The sequence below is a fragment of the Dryas octopetala genome, chromosome 7, assembly GCF_963921425.1.
Source record: "Dryas octopetala chromosome 7, drDryOcto1.1, whole genome shotgun sequence".
In the NCBI taxonomy this organism is placed as follows: Eukaryota; Viridiplantae; Streptophyta; class Magnoliopsida; order Rosales; family Rosaceae; genus Dryas; species Dryas octopetala.
In genome coordinates, this window is record NC_141372.1 from 12,872,805 (window position 1) to 12,896,379 (window position 23,575).

The window sequence follows — 23,575 nt, forward strand, 5'->3', positions numbered from 1 at the left end:
TATTCACAATCACAATCCTAGGTTAACTAAAATGTCCTTAAATTTGATATAAGACATATTATATATTATATTGGGACAAAATAAAAGTTTAGGTCTTAGGTATAAAATTGAGACAAAGTTTTTTTGGCACATGATACCATCCAGGCTATAAGACTTGTGCGCAAACACCATACAGACTAAATTATTTTCTCATGCAAACATCATACAAACTAAATAAAAACAAATTGAGTTGACCATAGAGGCATGCAAGTTCAGTACAACTGGATGAGTTGGACATAGAGGCATGCAAGTTGGCTTTAACAAATTGGCATAGCCTGCTTAGCAGAAGGAACCAAACTCAAAAAGAATGTAAAACATAAAAAGGAAAGACTATGCTAGAACAAGTTGTCTAAATAGCAACGAACCAACCTAGTGACCTTTTTGTTCTGGCTAATGCAATCATGGATAAAAATATTCACGATATAGTCAAGTCGAGATATTTGTAATTTTATCTATCAATATTTAAATAAGTTGTAATCGATATTTTTTTGATATTGGTATATTTCAACAAAATATCGGTATATGTCGGCAAAATATCAGTATATGTTGACAAAATATTGGTAATATCGGTAGCATATCAGTATATATCGACAAAATTGTATAAAAAATTTCAAAAATTGGGAAGTAAAAGAGGAATAAGATGAAATCAAACTAAATCCAGCCCTAATTAGATCAAAACTCATCCACTAATCCTAATTAATAAACAATAAACCTACAAAAGAACAAATTATAACTCAACTTTTTTTACACCGATATAAAAAAACAAGAGAGAGTGCCAAACCCAAAAGGATTCATGGCATCATGTGCAATTCGGTCTCATAAATAGAAAGAAGATTAGAAGTAATTAAACTCTACCGAAATCGATATATTTATCGATATATTCGTAAATTTGAGTATCGATATTTAAAAAATTTCTGATATTTTTATCCTAGAATGCAATGGACACTTGACCCCTTTGATGCAAAAAGAAGAAACCAAACAAAATCTGGTATCATTCACAGCCATGAGCTTGACATAGAGAAAATCGATCAGAAATTAAGAAATATATTAAATTAAACATTGACTTTGAACATAACGTTTTTCAATTAAACAAGGAAAGATTAACATAATCCAACATGTTTCTTAGAGCATGTACAGTGCTAAATGCAAGATTTAGCTTTTGTTTTTAGCCAAATGCACAAATTTGTACATTACTAGAGGCCAAAGGCAAAAATCTACATATTTAATTTAATAAGTGTATTTATATATATTCTTATAAATTAACATTTTTAAATTAATATAGTTTAATAATTATGCCATTATAATTATTTTAATGAGATCTTTAATATGAGTATAATATTAAATATATTTAAATATTATTATTGAAAAAGAAATACTTGATATTTAAATATTATTATTGAAAAGGAAATACAAAATATATTATTGAATATATTTAAATATATTTAACATGCCATTGGCTATGGCAATATAGTGGCAGCTGGGAAAAAAGTGTAACCAATTGAATATATCAAGAAGACATTGGTAGCATGGCTAGCAACAGTCACAAGCATGTGTCATGCGTTGGTCGCAATTTTTTTTCTTCTCTCCAATCTTGGGCCTCCACGTAGAATTTACTACCTAACAGCAGCTGTTTTTTCTGTCTTGTGGGCTCCACTTGCCTTGGCTTTGCAAATGACAATAACAAGATTTTAGTCTAAAATGTCATGGCAAGAATAGCCTCGTATTTGACCCAGCTACGTAAAGTTAAAATAGAGATTTTTTTAACTCTACCGTAGAGATTTAGCATAGCAATGCACATGCTTATAAAGCTACCAAACCCCTCTACTACATGCATATCCCACATCTCTTCTGCCATAAGCCCATAACTAAGATGGGAATCTACAGTATGATCTCTCTGCTACTGTTAATGTTGCTGCAAATCAACACTGCAATGTCAAATGCTGAGGAATCCCAGACATACATCATCCACATCGACCATTCCCAAAAACCAACATATTACTTAACACACGAGGCATGGCACAGGTCCACCTTAAAATCATTGTCATCGTCTCCAGTAGATGACAGTGAAATGTTGTTGTACTCATACAACTATGTCATGCATGGCTTTAGTGCCAGGCTCACACCCTCTCAGCTGTCTGAATTACAGAAATCTCCGGCTCATATTGCCACATACCCGGAGTCTTTTGGCAAGTTGTTCACAACACACAGCCCCAAGTTTCTTGGCCTCAAACATAACTCTGGCCTATGGTCTGCAGCGTCATATGGCAAAGATGTGATCATAGGAATTATTGATACAGGAATTTGGCCAGAAAGTGAGAGCTTTAATGATAAGGGATCAATGTCACAAGTGCCAGAAAGATGGAAAGGGACATGTGAGAATGGAACGGCATTCAGCCCATCTGTCTGTAACAAGAAGCTCATCGGGGCTCGATCTTTTAGCAAAGGGCTTCAAGCTGCAGGAATAAACATCTCCACCGAATATGACTTTGACTCACCACGAGACTTCTTTGGTCATGGAACCCACACAGCATCAACAGCTGCAGGTAATTATGTACTTAGTGCAAGTCATTTTGGATATGCAAAAGGCACAGCAAGAGGGGTGGCGCCACGGGCACATGTTGCCATGTACAAGGTCCTATGGGCATCAGATACAGACAAGAGTGCAGCTAGTGATGTGCTTGCCGGCATGGACCAGGCAATTTCTGATGGAGTTGATATTATGTCACTGTCTCTTGGATTTGACGACACACCTTATTTCAAGGATGTCATTGCCATTGCTTCTCTTTCAGCAATTGAGAAAGGAATTGTTGTCATCTGCGCAGCTGGGAATGATGGTGCTTACAACTCAATACACAATGGAGCACCCTGGATCACAACAGTAGGAGCTGGCACGCTTGATCGCAGTTTCACTGCAACAATGACTCTGGATAATGGCTTGACAGTTGAAGGAATATCATACTTCCCAGAGAGTGTTTACATTACTGATGCACCATTGTACTATGGGAAAGACAACACGAGCAAAGCAACATGCGACTACAAGGCATTGGATCATGAAGAAGTGGCTGGAAAGGTAGTCCTCTGTGATAATAGCAATAGGACTTACGTTGAAGAACAAGAGTACGAGGTAAAGAGGGCAGGTGGTTATGCTGGAATCTTCATGACGGATCTATCATTTTTATACTCAGATGTCTTCTCCATTCCCTCTATGAGTCTGCCACTTGCTACAGGGGCATTGATTAGAGGGTATGCAACACAGGTTAATACAACTAAAGTTAAGAGCATGTCCTTCGTGCACACAAATTTGGGTATAAAACCAGCACCACAAGTGGCATATTTCTCTTCAAGAGGACCCGACCCAATCACTCCAAGTATTCTAAAACCAGACATTCTTGCTCCGGGAGTCGATGTACTTGCTGCAGTTGCACCTAACCAGCCGTACATCGAAATTAACAACTATGGTTTAGTGACAGATTATGCACTATTCTCAGGGACATCAATGGCAGCACCACATATCGCTGGGGTAGCAGCTTTGCTAAAGGCTGTTCACCTAGAATGGAGCCCAGCAGCCATCCGATCGGCAATCATGACTACAGCTTACACGAAAGACAATACTCTGACTACCATAAAGAACCAATTGGATGGTTTTCCCTCAACACCCTTGGATTTTGGGGCAGGGCACGTTAACCCAAACAAAGCCATGAACCCTGGTCTAATCTATGATATGGATGTGCAAGATTATATTGAGTTTCTATGTGGCCTTGGGTACACTGCCAAGCAGATGAGTGCTGTTATTAGGCGAAGTCAATGGACTTGTAGCCAACAACCTACGGAACTAAACTACCCTTCTTTTATGGCCATCTTTAACGGAACAGACTCTCCGAGAGACAAAAACTTTAGCAGGGTTGTGAGAAATGTGGGGGATGATACATCAATTTACCGAGCATTTTTGGAAGTTCCTAGCGGAATGAAGATTGCAGTAGAGCCTAGTACTCTAACATTCACTGGAAAAGATCAGGAGCAAGGTTTTATTTTGAGTGTAGAGATCGATAGCGATGCTCCAAAGGTGATCTATGGTTATCTCAAATGGATTGATCAACATAACCACACAGTATCAAGCCCTGTAGTGGCCATTAATTACTAGTTGAGACCACCAGCATATTCTTGTGCAGGATTCAAGAATTAAAAATAAAATGAACAAGATAGATTCCAGAGGCGAACTGCATTTCTCTTCAACTTCATAGCATCTTTTAATTGTAAAACTGTTACCTTTAAAAAATGTGATTGAACCAAGTGAAATGAAATAAAACCATGAAATATGAAAAGGTAGTACTTTTACTAGAAATACAATATATATCTAAGAAGTAGATATGTCTCATGGTAAGAGCACTGAAAGCGAAAGGAAGAAAAAGCAGGTTTTATGAAATGCAATATTTTTAGTTAATCTCATACCAAAGAAGTAAAATATCATTTACCAAAAAAAAAGAGAGTAAAATTTCAATCCTAAAACCAACTTGAAAAAGAATATTTTTGATGATATGAACATATCAACTAAATAAAATGAGAAAGGCTAACAATTTGTTAATGAGAAACTTTTATAGAACAATTCAAATACTAAATTTTGGAGCTTGCCAGCAACCCAGTTAACAAACTTTTATATAAAAATTCATGTAACAGATTAAAAAAATGAGGCATGATTTGGAAGAGGCAACAAGCCATACCTGAAATCCTCAAGCATTTCCATTTCACAACTCGACCCAGTGAGTCGGTGACTGCCTCGTGCTTGACTGATGAAGGAAATGCTTCCTCTCAAGTCTCACCGTTTCATTTGATCTAACTCAACTCTGTTTTCTGTTAATGGATGATGACGCATTATTATTTTTCTTTTTCTTTTTTAGTGTTCTTGTGTCGTTTATAACTACGCTATGGACTGCCCATTTTAATTAAGCTGAAATGCTGGACGATAGCCACTTAAAGCCCAATTGAGCTCAGGCCCATTAACGGCCCAAACTAAGAAATACGACAGTTAGAGCGTCGGCATTTGTGTCGTTTACAATGACTAAAATATGATTTGCATTTTCCTCTTGTTAGCTTCTTAATTGTAACAAATACGTAATTATAGATCAAAGCCTGTACATAGCGTTGAATTGTTTGCTTGTTTTTGGACTCGAGGCGATTGGATGAATGGATAGCATATATCACAGTTTGTGTGAAGGACATCGGAAGTTTCAAATTCTTTTATTTTTCAGACACTGCAAGTCTGCAACTGAAGAAATAAAACAAATTGAGTTGACCATGAGGCATGCAAGTTGGCTTTAACAAATTGGCATAGCCTGCACAGCAGAAGGAACCAAACTAAAAAAGAATGTAAAACATAATTAAAAAGGAAAGACTATGACAAGGAGGCTAGTCCAAGTTGTCTAAATAGCAACAAACCAACCTAGTGATCTTTTTGTTTTGGCTAATGCAATCATGAGTGAAAATATCCACGATATTTTTGTAACTTTGGGGTTAAATCTTGCCTTTAGACAAGCATTTAGCATAGCAATGCACATGTTCTTATAAAAGATACCAAACCCCTCTACTACATGCATATCCCACATCTCTTCTGCCATAAGCCCATAACTAAGATGGTATGATCTCTCTGCTACTGTTAATGCTGCTGCAAATCAACACTGCAGTGTCAAATGCTGAGGATTACCAGACATACATCATCCACATCGACCATTCCCACAAACCAGCATATTACTTAACACACGAGGCATGGCACAGGTCCACCTTAAAATCATTGTCATCGTCTCCAGCAGATGACAGTGAAATGTTGTTGTACTCATACAACCATGTCATGCATGGCTTCAGTGCCAGGCTCACACCCTCTCAGCTGTCTGAATTACAGAAATCTCTGGCTCATGTTGCCACATACCCGGAGTCTTTTGACAAGTTGTTCACAACACACAGCCCCAAGTTTCTTGGCCTCAAACATAACTCTGGCCTATGGTCTGCAGTGTCATATGGCAAAGATGTGATCATAGGAATTATTGATACAGAAATTTGGCCAGAGAGTGAGAGCTTTAATGATAAGGGAATGTCACAAGTGCCAGAAAGATGGAAAGGGACATGTGAGAATGGAACGACATTCAGCCCATTTGTCTGCAACAAGAAGCTCATCGGGGCTCGATCTTTTAGCAAAGGGCTTCAAGCTGCAGGAATAAACATCTCCACTGAATATGACTTTGACTCACCACGAGACTTCTTTGGTCATGGAACCCACACAGCATCAACAACTGCAGGTAATCATGTACTTAGTGCAAGTCATTTTGGATATGCAAAAGGCACAGCAAGAGGGGTTGCGCCACGGGCACATGTTGCCATGTACAAGGTCCTATGGGCATCAGATACAGAAAAGAGTGCAGCTAGTGATGTGCTTGCCGACATGGACCAGGCAATTTCTGATGGGGTTGATATCATGTCACTGTCTCTTGGCTTTGACTTCCTTCCTTATTTCAAGGATGTCATTGCCATTGCTTCTCTTTCAGCAATCGAGAAAGGAATTGTTGTCATTTGCGCTGCTGGGAATGATGGTTGGTCTTTTAATTCAACATACAATGGAGCACCTTGGATCACAACAGTAGCAGCTGGCACGCTTGATCGTAGTTTCACTGCAACAATGACTCTAGACAATGGTTTGACAGTTGAAGGGATATCATATTTCTCACAGAGCGTTTACATTACTGATGTGCCATTGTACTACGGGATAGGCAGTGTGAGAAAAACAATATGCGACAGCAAGGCATTGGATAAAAAAGAAGTGGCTGGAAAGGTAGTCCTTTGTGATCATAGCAACCAGACTGACATTCTAGGATAATTGGAAGAGGTAGAGAGGGCAGGTGCTTATGCAGGAATCTTCATGACAGATTTCTCAACTTCAGACCTAGAAGACTTCTCAATTCCTGCTTTGATTCTTCCAATTGCTACATGGGCTTCAATTAGAGAGTATACAACTCAAGTCAATACAACAATAGTTAAGAGCCTGACCTTTGTTCACACCAATTTGGGTACAAAACCAGCACCACAAGTGGCGTATTTCTCTTCAAGAGGACCGGACCCAATCACTCATAGTATTCTGAAACTAGACATTCTTGCACCAGGGCTCGATGTGCTGGCTAAAGTTGCACCCAACAGGCCGTTCATGGAAGTAGACAACTACTATTTAGTGACAGATTATGCACTATTCTCAGGGACATCAATGGCAACACCCCATGTCGCTGGTGTGGCAGCTTTGCTAAAGGCAGTTTACCAAGAATGGAGCCCAGCAGCCATCCAATCAGCAATCATGACCACAGCATACTCTGTTGACAATACTAAAACCACCATAAAAGACCAATGGTGGGGTCTTCCTGCCACACCTTTACATTTTGGTGCAGGCCACATCAACCCAAACAAAGCCATGAACCCTGGACTAATCTATGACATGGGTGTGCAGGATTATATTGAGTTTCTATGTGGCCTTGGGTACAGTGCCCAGCAGATGAGTGCCATTATCAGACGGAGTCAATAGAGTTGCAGCCCACAACATACCGAACTAAACTACCCTTCTTTTATGGCCATATTTAATGGAACAGACTCTCCAAAAGCCAAAAGCTTTATGTGACAATTTCCTATTTGTCGTCTAATTCCATCCATTCACCGTTTAAAATTAAGGGCATCTTCGTCAATTCACATCATAAAACATATAAAAATCTGAAAAAACAAAAATGATTCTCTGAAATAGTTATCAGCTCCACCCAGCACCCTTCTTACTTCTTAGCATCGATGGAAATACGATTGACCACAAGATGATTACCATCCCTCTGCGGGAGAGATGCCAGGTTCTTGGTTGCCTTTCTCTGGAAAAGTGATTTTTGTTCCCTTCTTCCAACCAGGCTTGATATCTATCTTTAAGATTTCCTCAACTGCAAGAGACTTATTTGAATTTAGGCTAAAGACAGAGGATCATTCAAGGACAAAAGTTCTAGCACAGAAATACCCAAATCAAACCTTGTTGTTGGTGATGAACAAGATCGGGATCGAACACGTGGATGGCAGGGATTCAAAGGAGAGAAAGAGAGGGAGAGGGAGGGAGAGAGGGGAGGCCGGCGGCTGTAAAATGTAACGACCCGACCCAAATTTCACAAAAAAAATTTTAATTTTATTCTGATGGCCATGTAGAGGTATAGTGGGAAATGAAATTGAGAGACCCAGTATTTTTTTTAAGGATTCATTCTAAATGTTTTGAGATTTTATGTCGATTATTTTGGGAATTTATTTGAGAAATAAAAAGGGGTTTTTGGTTAATTTTAAATTTTCGTTTTAAATTGGGTTTGACCCCAAAGTTGACTTTTCTTGTTAGTAGACTTTTGATTTTGACTTTAGGCCCGTTGGGTAAGTCTCGAGTGTACGAATTCTTAGACACGAAGCACGTGCAAATCGAAGCTACGGTTTGGATTTTACGGACGTTCAAAGTGAGGGGCAATTTTGTAAATTTCATGAATGGGTTTTAAAAGCTCAAAAAGGGTCCAGAAAATTCTGGATTTCTCTCCCCTCTCACGACTCACTCTCTCTCTCCCTGTTTTCTCTCCCCGACACCCCCCCGGTGACTCTCCCTCTCTCCGGCCTCCCTCCCTCGCTGCCCAACTAGGAGGCGGCGACGGCACTGCCTCAGCCCCCCTTCTCTCTCTCTTCCCCGTTCTCTGTTTCTCTCTCTCTCTCTCTCGCGACCTTCCCTGCGCATGCGACAGCCCGGCCAGAGCTTGGCTCTCTAGACACCTTCCTGGCAGCACAAGACCACCGGCGTGTAGCCTTTATGCCAGACGTCCTCCCTTGAGCCTCCCTTCACCGGCCAGTCACCAAAGACGGCGGATCAACGCGAGGAAACTCGCGAACCCGCCTCCCCCTCCTTGCGATTTCTGCCACCTCCGGCATTGATTAGACTCGATTTGAGGTGACACGATCGAGACTCAAGACGATCCGATAGAGAATCGAAGCTAAATTTTGCACTGTGAGTGGACCTCTTGTTTTTATAAATGATTTATGAATTTCATGATTATTATTCTAATTGTTATCCTGAGTTTATTTAGAGTGTTGCATGGTGGGTTGAACTTGGTTTTCGAAGGAAATTTAATAAATTCTATAATTTAAATCCATATTCGTACCTTTAGACTTATTTGAGTTTCGATGTGTTTATCTAGTTGAGGAAATTTTCTTTGGTGGTGGGTGGTATAAATTGGATGTTTATTTATATATGCGCTTTGGAAACTTTGATTTGGGTTCTGGGGTGACGAATTAATTATAAATTTCTCACAAACATGTTCTAATGATTTTTGCTTAAGAGAGATGAAATTTGAAATTTAAGAGGCATGTATACAGATAAATTAGTTTGGATAATGTTGTGATTTGAGATTATGTGAGGATACCTGCCTGCCCGTACATCGATTCGCTCTGTACGGGAAGTGGTGAGCTTAGATTCCTGCCTGCTCGTGTATAGATTCGCTCTGCACGAGAAGTGGCGAGTATTTCTGCCTGCTCGTGCATCGATTCGCTCTGCACGAGAAGTGGCGAGCATCCCGGCCTGCCCGTGCATCGATTCGCTCTGCACGGGAAGTGGCGAGCATACTTATCTGCCTGCCCGTGTATCGATTCGTTCTGCACGGGATGTGGCGAGCTTAATTATCCAAGAATATGACTAGCAGCTTTTCGAATACTTATATAATGTGATATTTCATTTCATGGCCTAGAGATGGATAGCTTGCATGATTGACAAATGGAGGATTTTAGTAAATTACATTATTGTCTATTGTGGCGTGATAACATGCTTAATAATTTACCTTGCATATTTTATGGTAGTCCTTATCGAATCAATTGTGGTTACTTAAATGATGAAAAGGTTTATGTGGAATAATCGTTGTTTTTGTTTGGAAAGGAGTTCCAACAGGGTTTTGAAACTGGGGGATTTCAAAGAGCGACGTGAGGTCTTAGAGTTTAAATTGACTTTTTAGGATTTGTAAAAAGATAAATGACCATTACTTTCCGTACTTATAAATTGTCCACTCACTGAGATTATCTCACGTTTTTCTCATATTTTTGTTTTAAATTTTTCCCCAGGTAGGAGCGGTCGAGCCAAGAGGAACGTCGAGGCATCTTGAAAACGTTGAGGACCCCGTAGGCTAGAGTCCCTTACATTTGTACTTATATAAAATCTAGAATGGCTCTGATAACCTAAAAGAATTTTGTTGTACGTTATGTCACTTTATAATTGGACGGGTCAGAGACCCTCATTTGTTTTGTGGTAGAGGTGGCTGAAAGGAATAGAAGTGCTTTTTAACAGGTTTTGAAATTTCTGGGTTAGTCCATTTTCAGTGGAGGTTCTGTCGAATTTTCGGTAGGATTTTCCTTGATTTTGGATTCCCGCAGGACCTCTCTGGGTTTTCAGGGTGGAATTCGGGGGCGGTCTTGTCATAAAAAATAATTATTTCAAAACTTGTACAGTTTTTTGAAGAAGCCATTTACAAATAAATCAACAAAATTTTTTCTAAATTACACTTTAATCAATCAACTATCCCTAAATATTAAAACAATCATCATTGGACTAAAATAAAATAAATAAAATTATACACTCTACAAAAATGGATATAACAAGTATTAAAAATTACACCCTCTGCCACCAGTCCCACGTTCCTAACATCACTAACTTTTGAAAATTTTAAAAAAATACAAAAAGGTTAATACCTATCTCACTGTGACACATGTTTAAAGCTCAAGTTAAAAACTAAATAAACACATAATTCAATATATGCTTACACATGAAAAAATTAACTTAACTAACCAATTAACTAACTGTCATTAACAAACTAATACTATTAATAAAAAAATAAAAAAAACCCATTATTAGTTACTGTGGCTGTTCATCCATCTTTTACCTTCATACAATATTAATTGCAACACTTTTTTTTTTCCAATGTGAATCCCATTGTATGTTGCAATATATATATATATTTTTATTTATTATGCTGTTTTGATCTACCATGGCTGCATAACACATATTGAAAGGACGGTCACTATTTAGACATTTAGCATACATTATAATATATATATACAAGAATGCTCTAAAGCTAACTGGTTAGTAAGTTAATACAAAACTAACCACCCAATTGGGCCAATCATACAATGTAATTTCAAAATCTGAACAGTTTATTTTTTTGGCCCTACTTCAAAGACCATCCTTGTAAAAAATCTCCAAAATCGAAAGTCATTTAGCCATTTGATTATAACAACAACTATTTATATGTTTTTATCGAAAACATTGATCGTCTATTTATTATATATATATTTTTTTATGAGCCTCTTTTGTCTCTCATGACGGTAGGACACAATAAAGTACATTCACCATTTTTTTTAAATTTTAGAAACCACATACTACATAAATTCAGACTGCCACAATTATAAACTCAATCGTTTTACATACTACATAAATTCATACATTGTTAGACAGTCATAATTATAAACTCATTTTTTCTAAATCCGTGATACCATCACAGTATCCAAAAGTATAAAAAAAAAAAAAAAAACATCAGACAAACTTTAAAAACATTAATAACAAGTCGTGAATATATAGAAAACAAAAACAGTGACTGTCTGACAGTGTATAAAAATAACAAAATCAATTTGTGACTATGTGACAGTATGCGCAAACAACAAAATTATACATATAAAACTTCAATATATCCAGTATTTTTCAATTCCAAGAAGAGCCACCATCAATAGTAAAATCAGAGATTGTGTGACAGTGACTGAATTTAAGACCACAATAAGTTTATATATATCAATAGCTAATTCAGTAATTGTGTAACAGACACAGAAAAATTTAAAGAATCATCAAAAACTTCATTTTTAGGGACAGTTTGGCTCAAGTTTTAGAGGTCTGGGAATGATAAATCAATTTCATTCCCACATTTGGTAAGTACAAGGAAGGAAAACCAATTCCTGGCCCAAGGGATTTGATGCCCTTATTGGGGAAAAAATGAAACCCTTGCTCCAACTTGAGTTTTGTTTTCTCCCCTTTTGGGAAAACATTTATTGCTTCTTTATGGACAAAACTAACTTTGCTATTATTTCAAAATAAATAATAGATAAGGGTATAATTAAAAAATTGACACTTTTCATTTCCAATTCTTAGTTTATTTTTCCAATCTTACCAAATACAGGAAAAAAAATTTCACATTCCCTTCCCTTTGGAAAATGCAAAGGAATTGATTTCTTGGGAATCAATTATGCGAATCAAACGGGCCCTTAAAGACAAACTCATTTTGTAACTGTGCAACAGAGACTAAAAATTTCAAATCATAAAATAAATTCAACACTACTAAAGAACATGCAAAACCAATACTGCACGGTTTCAAATACATCAAGAGCTAATTCATTAATTGTGCAACAAACACTAAAAATTCAAAGAATCATCCAAAACTTAATTTCTAAATAAAGACTCATTTAGTAACTGTGCAACAGAAACTGAAAAATTTCAAATCATAAAATCAATTCAACACTAGTAAAGAACATGCAAAACCAATACTACATAGTTTCATATACATCAAGAACTAATTCACTAACTGTGGGTGTGGTTTACTAAAAATTTTAAATCATAAAATCAATTCAACACTACCAAAGAACATGCAAAACAAATACTGCACAGTTTCATATACATCAAGAACTAATTCAGTAATTGTGTAACAAACACTAAAAAATCGTATGACATTAATAACAAGCCATGACTATATAAAAAAACCAAAACAGGACTGTATGATAGTGTTTGAAAACAATAAAATCAATTTGTGACTGTGTGACAGTATGCTAAACAAAAAGTTCCCGAAAAATAAAATTTATAACTCTAAACCTAATTCTATTTTCTAAACCCCAAATTTAAACCATAAACCTCAATTCTAAGCCCTTATAAACTCAAAACCAAGATAACTAAACTCAAAATCAAAATAACAAAACAAAGTAAATCAAAATTATAAACTAAATGAAACATATACTGTTAGACAATAAATAGTTTAAAACAGACAATGTTGAATAGTTTTTGTCTGAGCAATCGATTATAAAGATTATAGATTACAAAGCTCATTCTAGATTTAACTCCAACAATCACATACATAACAAAACCCTCACCAAATCTACCAAATTAGGCACAAAAAATACATACGTAATATGTTTTCCTTAAGTCAATCGATTGAAAACCTAACCAAAGAAAATGAAATAGATCACTAAATCTAGAAATTACGGAAAAATAAGAAATTAAAACCTTGCTGAAGACGAAGATCAAGCCCTCATTGGATCTAGAATTCCGATTGCTTTCCGAGAAATAATAGGGATGAGAAAACGAAAACTTGAGCTCTAACTTTCATTTTCTTTTATTTTCATATGGTGAAAGAGAGAGAGAGAGAGTGAGAGAAAGTGAGAGAGAGAGAGAGAGAAAGAGAGAGGTGTATTAACCCAAGAACAAAACTACATAGAAGAAGATGAAAAAGGTGCAAACTGGGTGCAATAATGAGAAAAGTCATAGACAAATACATCAACAGGGCAAAATAGTAATTGAACACAATCAATATAAAATTAACTCCAAGAATGGGCTGGGCCATTGAGTACGTGCTATGTAATTTCTAATAATATGCAATTGACTATTAAGGGATGTCAAATTATGTATTGACTAATATGTAATTTTCAAATTATTTGATTTATTTGTAATTTTCTACTTTTTAAATATTATATAGTTTTCTCTTTTATCACATCCAAACAATAAAAAGAAGAGAAAAAAAAAAAAAAACTTCAAAAAACAGGATGCCCACCAACCACCCTAGGGCCCTCATTTGTTTTTTAAAGCGCTTAGCTAGACTAAATACAATCTATCCACCTCATCAAAAACTAATACTAGACAGATTTAAGCTGTTGTTTTTCCAAAACTGCCTTCGTAGAACTCGCCATTTCTATCTATATATATGTTTTAAACACTGACTTGATATGTGCACAAACTGGCGCCGTCATCTCCATTTCTCTCACATACTGATTAGGCTTTGGCTTTCGAATAGAGAATGGTGAAAGTTTCTGAAGCATCTAAAGCCCAAGCTGAAGAGGAAGATGATGATATAGTAATAGAGAGCTTACTTGGCTATTTAAAAAGATCGGACCAATGATTTACCAGAGGTATATCTCTATGCCTTGCTCTTTTCTTTTTTCTCATATGTGTGTGTACGACAAATTTCTTATCACTAAATTATCTTAATTTGTATGCATCATGTTTGGCTCGATTTGGAAAATCTATAGGTCCTCAATTGGTTGATCTGTTTGACACAATTTTGATATTTAAAATTTGTTTTCTAATTTTCCTTTTTAAAAATAAAAATTTAATCTTAATTGTCTGACTCAATGAGAAATTTAGCACACGACCCTATTAGAATATCTATATGAATATCAAATTTTTTGCTCTAATTTTCCTTTATACATAAATTCAGTGATAGATCATTTTAATTTGATTTAATTTTATACTGTTTCCGAGAGGCTCGTTGATTTTTTTTATTTATAATTAATCCAATTATTACTTCCTGTATCGATGTAGTTTTTTATTTATAAATTGAAAGAAGTTATAGATGGACTTTGTTTTGGAGAAAATGTTGGGATTGATTATCTCTTGTTCCGGTTTGTTCGGTCGAGAGAACATCATCATCCTCAGACTTTTTTTTTGGGATGCTTCAATTGCAGGTAGAGGATCACCTGCCGCCACAGCAATAAAAAAGTTCTTTGAAAAACTATGTCTTCCTCTTCCTCCCATAGATAGGCGACTTCGGCTTCGGTCTGAAAAACAAGAAAATGAGTATGGCAAGAAGGCAAAAAGTGACTGAGAAAGAAATCAACAAAGTTAGGGAAAACAGGGCAAACAACTTTATTTTTAATTTAAATTTTTTTTGTGGTTATTAACTTATTATTATTTGTGCATGTGGCCTATGTGGCCATTTTTAAGATGTCAAGTTGATGCTAGTTGTGGGGCTCACGTGTACTACATCATCACTATATCAACATTTAATGAAACATATACTGTCAAAAATATCGAAAAGTGTCTGTCTGAACAATCGATTATAGAGATTATAGATTACGAAGCTCATTCTAGATTTAACTCCAATAATCACATACATAACAGAACTATCACCAAATCTACCAAATTAGGCACAAAAAAATACAAATTGAAAACCTAATCAAAGAAAATGAAATTAAGCTCTAAATATAGAAATTACGAAAAAATAAGAAATTTAAACCTCGCTAAAGACAATAAACTAAATTATAAACTAAATGAAACATATACTGTCAGACAATAAACAGTTTAAAATAGACAATGTCGAAGAGTGTCTGTCTGAGCAATCGATTATAGAGATTATAGATTACGAAGCTCATTCTAGATTTAACTCCAACAATCACATACATAACAGAACCATCACCAAATCTACCAAATTAGGCACAAAAAAATACATACATAATCTATTTGCTTTAAGTCTATCGATTGAAAACCTAACCAAATAAAATGAAATTGGGCTCTAAATCTAGAAATTACGGAAAAATAAGAAGAAATTAAACCACGCTAAAGATGAAGATCACGCCCTCACTGAATCTAGAATTCCGATTGCTATATGAGAAATAATAGGAAAAGAAAATGAAAAATTGAGCCCTAACTTTCATTTTCTTTTCTTTTCCTATGATGAGAGAGAGAGAGAGAGAGAGAGAGAGAGAGAGAGAGAGAGAGAGAGAGAGAGAGAGAGAGAGAGAGAGAGAGAGGTGTATTAACCCAAGAAGAAAACTACATAGAAGAAGATGAAAAAAGTGCAAACTAGGTGCAATAATGAGAAAAGTCATACACAAATACATCATGGCAAAATAGTAATTGAACACAATCAATATTAAATTAACTCCAAGAATGGGCTGGGCCATTGAGTGTTATGTAATTTCTAAGAATATGTAATTGACTATTAAGGGATACCAAATTATGTATTGACTAATATGTAATTTTTAAATTATTTGTTGATTTATTTGTAATTTTCTATTTTTTAAATATGATATAGTTTTCTCTTTTATCAGATCCAAATAGTAAAAGGAAAAGAAAAAAAACTTCAAAAAAACAGGATGCCCACCAACCACCCTAGCTAGGGCCCTCATTTGTTTTTAAAGCGCTTAGCTGGACCGAATAAGATCAATCCACCTCATCAAAACCTAATACTAGACATAGATTTAAGCCGTTGTTTTTTCAAAACCGCCTTCGTAGAACTCGCCATTTCCATCTATATATGTGTTTTAAACACTGACTTGATATGTGTACAAACTTGGCGTCGTCATCTCCATTTCTTTCACATACTAGTTAGGCTTTGGCTTTCAGATAGAGAATGGTGAAAGTTTCTGAAGCATCTAAAGCCCAGGCTGAAGAGGAAGACGGTGATATAGTAATGGAGAACTTGCTTGGCTATGTAACAAGATCGGACCAATGATTTACCAGAGGTAATATCTCTATGCCTTGCTCTTTTTTTTTTTTTTTTCTCATGCGTGTGTGTACGACAAATTTCTTATCGCTAAATTATCTTAATTTGTATACATCTTGTTTGGCTCAATTTGGAAAATCTATAGGTCCTCAATTGGTTGATCTGTTTGACACAATTTTGAATTTTGAAATTTGTTTTCTAATTTTCCTTTTTAAAAATCAAAATTTAATCTTAATTGTCTGACTCAATGAGAAATTTAGCACACGGCCCTATTAGAATATCTATATGAATATCAAATTGTTTGCTCTAATTGTCCTTTATACATAAATTCAGTGATAGATCATTTTAATTTGATTTAATTTTATACTGTTTCTGAGAGGCTCGTTGATTTTTAGATCATTTTAATTTGATTTAATTTTATACTGTTTCTGAGAGGCTCGTTGATTTTTTTTTTTCTTTTTTTACAATTAATCCACTTATTACTTCCTATATCGATGCAGTTTTTGTGGAGGAGGGACTTGGAGCGACACAATTGGAATAAGTTGAAAGAAGTTATAGATGGACTTTGTTTTGGAGAAAATCTTGGGATTGATTATCTCTTGTTCCATTTCGTTTGGTCGAGAGAACCTCATCATCCTCAGACTTTTTTTTTTTTTTTTGTGATGCTTCAAATGCAGTTAGAGGATCACCAGCCACCACAGCAATAAAAAGGTTCATGGAAAAACTACGTCTTCCTCTTCCTCCCATAGATAGGCGACTTCGGCTTCGGTTTGAAAAACAAGAAAATGTGCAAGGCATGAAGGCAAAATGTGACTGAGAAAGAAATCAGCAAAGTATAGGGAAAACAGGGCAAACAACTTTATTTTTAATTTAAAAAAGTTTTTGTGGTTATTATTATTTGTGCATGTGGCCTATGTGGCCATTTTTAAGATGTCAAGTTGATGCTAGTTGTGGGGCTCAAGTGTACTACATCATCACTATATCAACATTTAATGGTCATTTTGACAAATTGACATTTAATGGCCATTTTGACAAATTGAGTAATGGAGTTATGAACTTGACACGAAATTAAAATTGAGTTATTAAATTGTAAGTTTAACAAGTTGAAAAACGAGATATAAATAAAGCACTATAGCGTAATTTAGTTAAAAAAAATAATGATTTTCGTAAGGGGAAGTGCCCACCAAGTCACTAGCGGGCACAACTGCACGACAGACCAATGGTGTAGTAAGCAGTGAATAATAACTCAAAAGGAAAGCAATCTCACGCAATTATGCGTGTACAAATGATTAAAATTGAGCAGGACACGAATCATGTTTGTTCAGAAGAAGGGATTTATTTTTGCTCATTACGATGAGCATTACAACCATCATGAATGAGTGACACATGTCCCATCATTCATCATGATGTGGTAATACTCACCGCCACCTTTTTGTGGTGAGCAAAAATGGACTTCAAGAAGCCAAACCAAAAGTCACCGAAACTAAGCAAAATCTATACGACTAGAAAACCACATTGCACTTCCTTTCCTTCCAACTAGTCCACACTGATTAACCAAACGATTACCATTTACCATGTCCCTCGCTTTCAGGCTCAGTCCCTTCACTTCACCTCCACAAATCCAGTACCCAAGGATTTCTCTCAGACCCAAAACACTCACAAATTTTTCACTACCAAAGTTCACAAATTTACCAACAATCACAGCTGTTCAAGAAAATTCTGGAAGTTTACCTGTGTCTCCTGCAAAGCCCAGATGAGAAAACCTGCTGTCCACCGCAGCAAGCTTGTACCCTGTCTATGTGACTGTTGGGGGGTTGTTGCTTGCCTCAAACCCTCCGCTTTTGCATGGTTTGTGGACAGAGGTCCGGTTTCATATAGCTTGTCTCTTGGGTTGATAATGTTTGCAATGGGTTTTACATAAAATCTCTTGGAGTTCAAGGACATGCTTGGTTTGTTCAGGCAGAGGCCTCTCTCAGTAAGTCTTGAACACATTAGCATTGTAATTTGGGGATTCTTGGTGGATTTGAAAATGTGGTAAGTTTTGTTTACATTGTTTCTTTCTTCAGCGTACGTACATACCAAACTCATATAGGAGAACATTTTGTGGGGTTCGTGTCCTAATTGAGGATGACATGCCTCTGTTGGTAATTTTCTAATGCAATCTAGTTACTCATTGATGATTTCTCTTGTTTTCAAGCAGAAAATTAAAGTCTTTGATTGCATTTAATAGATTTCCTTTCACTATTATTTAAGAGGCTTTCTAGTCAGATAAACTTTTCTAGCATTTAATACCTCTTTACGAGGGCACTGAGCTTGTTTATTTGCCCCTTCATATGTTCATGAACAGGCTGAACTTGAGCACTTATATAATCAATTTAAATCAATTACTCAAGCACTTAAAGCCAAAAGAATTATGATCGAATTGTTTGTGTTTAAAGAGAGTTAGTACATCTTACTCCAATATATGCTTAATTATCTGAATTGTTCCTGTGATATATATCTATACATATTCTATGAATAGTATAAATTATAATTTTGGATTTGATGAATAAAAATCTCCTGCAAGTAGCAGTATATCGAGGTACAAGAAAAAATGTATTTCGAATCACAAAGAATCTGTACAATTCAATTCTTTATTCCTTATTTCCTGTTTTTTTGTTTTGTTTTGTTTTTTTTTTTCCCTACCTTGGGCATCCTTAAGATACCATATATTTTGTTTCTCACCATGGATACTGGTATGTATTCTTACCATTTTTGTTCACAATGTCAAACAGAATGACATCATTTTCGTTGATATAGTCTCTAAATTAAGTCCCATTGTCTGATTTATTCTCCACTTTCTATTTCTTTTCTTTTTTCTTAAGTTTTGTTCTAATTCAAATGTTTTTCTATCGCCCACTCTGTTGGGCGGTGTGGCTCAATTAAGAGAAACAAAGTTTTTTATTTTTATTTTTTTATTGGGGTAACTTGCTTTTAAATTGTTTCCTTGTTATGATTGTTTCTGCTTTTAAATTGTAACCTTTGAAAATGAATAGTTAACTCAGTTTGTGATATGTTTGGTTGAAATAAACAATGTAGTTAACTTATTCAATAAGTAAATAAATCCTAAATTGGGAATTAGGGTTTTTGTTTGCGTTTGATCACCCAGTTCTAAGAAACCCTATGTTTATACAACCTATTTACTTGTGAGCAAAGATTCTGGGTTGATTGAGCAAATGATCAGCTGTTTTGGTGATGCTCAACCCCACACAAATCTGTAGTTGTAGGAAAGCTAAGGCAAAATGGTTGATTACATAATGATCCCAAATTCTGATTCAGATTTCCCAATTCCTCGTCCATAGACACCCCCCAACCCCAATTTACAGTAGTGATGAAGAAGATCCTTGTATGAGTGAGTGCGTATTACCTTAGGGACCTTTTTTTTTTCCTCTTTCCTTTCCTATTTCTATAGTTTTCTTGTGAATTGAAGTTAAAAAAAGACATGGGCATGGCCCATGTTTTCATTCAAAGTTTTTTTTTTTTTTTTTTTGTGGACTGAATTAAAGCTTTTACCGACTACTTTCACAAACTGGTTTTCCAAAGAAATACATTTAGGGCCTAGAGTTTTAAAACAAAGTTTTACTGATACAAACCTTAGGGCGCACAAGCTCTACATGCTTCTAGTGGCACTCTAACCTACATATTTAATCTCGGCTAGAAAAAAATAGCCTTGTATTGATTATTTGACTTTAGCTAGGATTGATTTTCACGGACTTTGTGATCAGTTCTAAAGTTGGATGACCAATGTAGCACCCAAACCCTCTAGGCCCTAGTTTGGGTATAATACTAGTGCTTCAACTTGTAAGAGAGGTAAGGCTTGTAGTTTCCCCAGCTCCAAGATTGACTACAGATAAGGTGGAGTATTATCCCATCATATCTTGGAAAACGACTGAATTAAAATCAAAATTTTCCAGTCTATCAGAAACATCATTCCCCTATATTAGAAAACTTAAATAGCATTACACTAAAATTATATGTAAATTATTAAACGGTTTTATTCCAAACCAAACTTCAAAAACTATCAAATCTCAATTGTAACTAGCATCCCGCTTCAGCCACTTCATTTCATTTGTACTTCTTTCTTCTTGTTTTTTTTCCCTATCATTTCTGTTAATTAAGAAAAAATTCCTTCAATTATTTTCTAAATTTATTTTGACTTCTATCTCATAAACATGCAACGTATGTAGTGAGTGACATCTAGCGTGACTATAGCCAATACGGACTTAGCTTCTCTCCTAATCAATCATCTCCTAACCTATTTAAACTTAATTTCAACTACATAATGACAAGTGTCCACCTCTTTTTCCTAACCAAGGCAGCCATGGATCCTTCCCCACTTCACAATTTCTCTTCATTCTTCATGGCTCTCCCACGTTATCCCCTTCTTTCGAAGGCCATTATCAAGTTTGAGATTCAGTACTCAAACCATTGGAATAAATTTATGCACAGATTTCCCCACTCTTTAATTGATTTAGATGGTCATAAGAAATATCAAAGAAGAAAAAAGTAAAATATGAAGAAAATCCAAAAAGAAAAAGTCACTGAGAATCAGGTGGGAGATGGTGATTTTTTGGCGACTGTGGCAGCGATTGGTTAGTGGGTTTTTTGGGATATGAGGAACCAAAGAACGATTGATATTGGGTAGTGAATTCATTGATTACGCAGACAACTAAGATGAACAAAGTTGCTGAAAAAAAAAAGTGAATTTTTTGAGAGAAGAGTGGGGACGACCAAGGAGGAGAGAGAGGACGTGGAGGGAGGAAGGAGCCATGGCTAAGGAAAAGAGATAATGTTTGTGAGAGGACATGGAGTGGGGATGGTATAAAATTTACGTGAGATAATGTTTTTAATTAGTTTAATTTTTATTTTTTTAACACTCATTTAACATTTTGTCATACACATTCTTTTTCTGGCCACTTTTGTCATACACATTTTAAATAAAAGAAAAAACCCAAAAACCAATGTGAGCCCTTAGATATCAATATAGACACTTGTCATTTTGTAATTCAAAATTTAAGTAGGTTAGTAGATTATTAGATTAGGAGATCGATAAGCCAAATCTAGCCTATACATATAAACTCCTAATGTCTTCATTTCAATATATTAAGATGATTCAAATATGCATTTTCTTATTTCGTTTTGGTTTTCTTATTTTCATACCTGATGACAGAGATTGCTTTGAAAGAGTTCAGTTACAAAATATTAATTTGACAGGTTGTTAGATAATAAGAGAATTGCCATTAAAGTTTTCCACATTAATTTATTTATTCTTGGTCCCTATTTTCTACCTTTTATATCTTATATATTTTTATCACATTTGTTAAAAAAAAGGAAACTCTTAAAAAGGAAAAGAAACGTACATAGAAGCCAAACAGATACAGAGGAATCTGGAGCAAAAACCTAACCTTACCCACAGACTGGAAATACCAGTTAGCCCATTGTTTTATCTTCAAAACCACATTCTTACCATCCACCCTATCTATAAATTCACCCAGCACTGAGTTTGTATATGCACAAAGGAAAGCTCTCACGGTATATGTGTTTGTTTGGAAGATTAGGTTCCTGGTTAAGAGATGATGATAATTGGGATGTGCAGGGTTGCAGAAAGTCAAGATGAAGATGAAGACGATGCTGATGGAGAATCTAATGGTTCTCAATTTCAATCGGAACAATGATTTACCGGAGGCACATTACATCCGTTCTCAGAACTTTAAGCATTTTATCATAAATTATTTTTTGTTGTTAATTGGGTCACTGATCTTATTCATATTTCAAATTAAGAATGGGAAAAACCCCTATCTCATAAGATAGTTGTTAGGTCTAATGGATCTAAAGACTATCTTATGAGATAGAAAAGCTTGTAATAATACATCTTCCAGCAATCAAGATGGCTCTAATTAATAATTTTTATGTAGTTTTATTGAAAAAAGTAGTATTAATTCATGGCATATTTGTTAATTGTGATGTGTACTTTGCTGTAGAAAACCCAGAACTTCAACCTCCAAGCTGACCTGGTCTTGCCAGAGGAAGACCTACAGTGGTGAGACTTGACGGAGCAACGTTTACGGTGGCCTTCTGATAGCCAGCATCTCTCTCCCTTTAATGGGAGGTCTGGATCGTGATGGAAGTTGCTGATGATCTTGAAAGGTGGAGATGGGTAAAATGATGGTCAGAAATGACAGAAAGCCACGATATGCAAACACACCTCCAAAATGCAATGGACGTTCAAAGACGTACTGAACAAGTTAAACAATGGACCAAATGCATCCTTTCACTTTTTGGTCTTCAATTATGCTATGTATGTAGATTAGTTTATTATTCATTGTTGTATTGGTTATCTTAAACGATACTAGGACATGTAAACACGAAAATATGTATACTTAATTCCAATGATTAATAGTAATTAACATCGTGGTCTCAAATTTTCATGACTGAGTTTTTCTTTTTCCTCTTGCTTTATTGGCTGAAATAGTGGATGATCAGACCAAAAATGATGATGATTCATACAAAGTTGGTGGAGATGAGTAACGATTAGGTGAGTATCTCAATCAAGACAAGCGGCAAAGATGATGTATACCAACACCACTTTTAACATATTAATTTACAGAAGAAAAAAAAAAGTAAGTCAAATTTTAAAACACAACAAAAAATTAAAGAATTTGAAATTTTCTTTGATTTGAGAATAAAAGTCTATCATCAGATTGGGTGATCAATTCTCATCTTAAGCATATATATGGTGTTTATGGACTAGCATTTCTGTTTGTTTCAACAACTCATTTTCACTGTTTTAGATTGCTTTTGATTTTGGTAATGGGGTAACTCTGCTGCTGTGATTCTCAGACGTCCTCTAATAAACTTGTGGTGGCCAGGATGATTCTCATTTAGTCATTTATATTGGTGCTAGAGAAGCTGCTGGCCACGGGCTGCCTTATTAGATCATATAATTTTGTGGA

General features: G+C 35.6%; 2 pseudogenes; both read left to right on the forward strand.

Moving 5' to 3' along the window:
* The first annotated feature begins 1,909 nt into the window (after positions 1-1,909).
* On the forward strand, positions 1,910-4,180 carry LOC147279830 (subtilisin-like protease SBT3 pseudogene; annotated as a pseudogene).
* Positions 4,181-5,671: 1,491 nt separating this feature from the next.
* On the forward strand, positions 5,672-7,687 carry LOC147279831 (subtilisin-like protease SBT3 pseudogene; annotated as a pseudogene).
* The last annotated feature ends 15,888 nt before the right edge of the window (positions 7,688-23,575 follow it).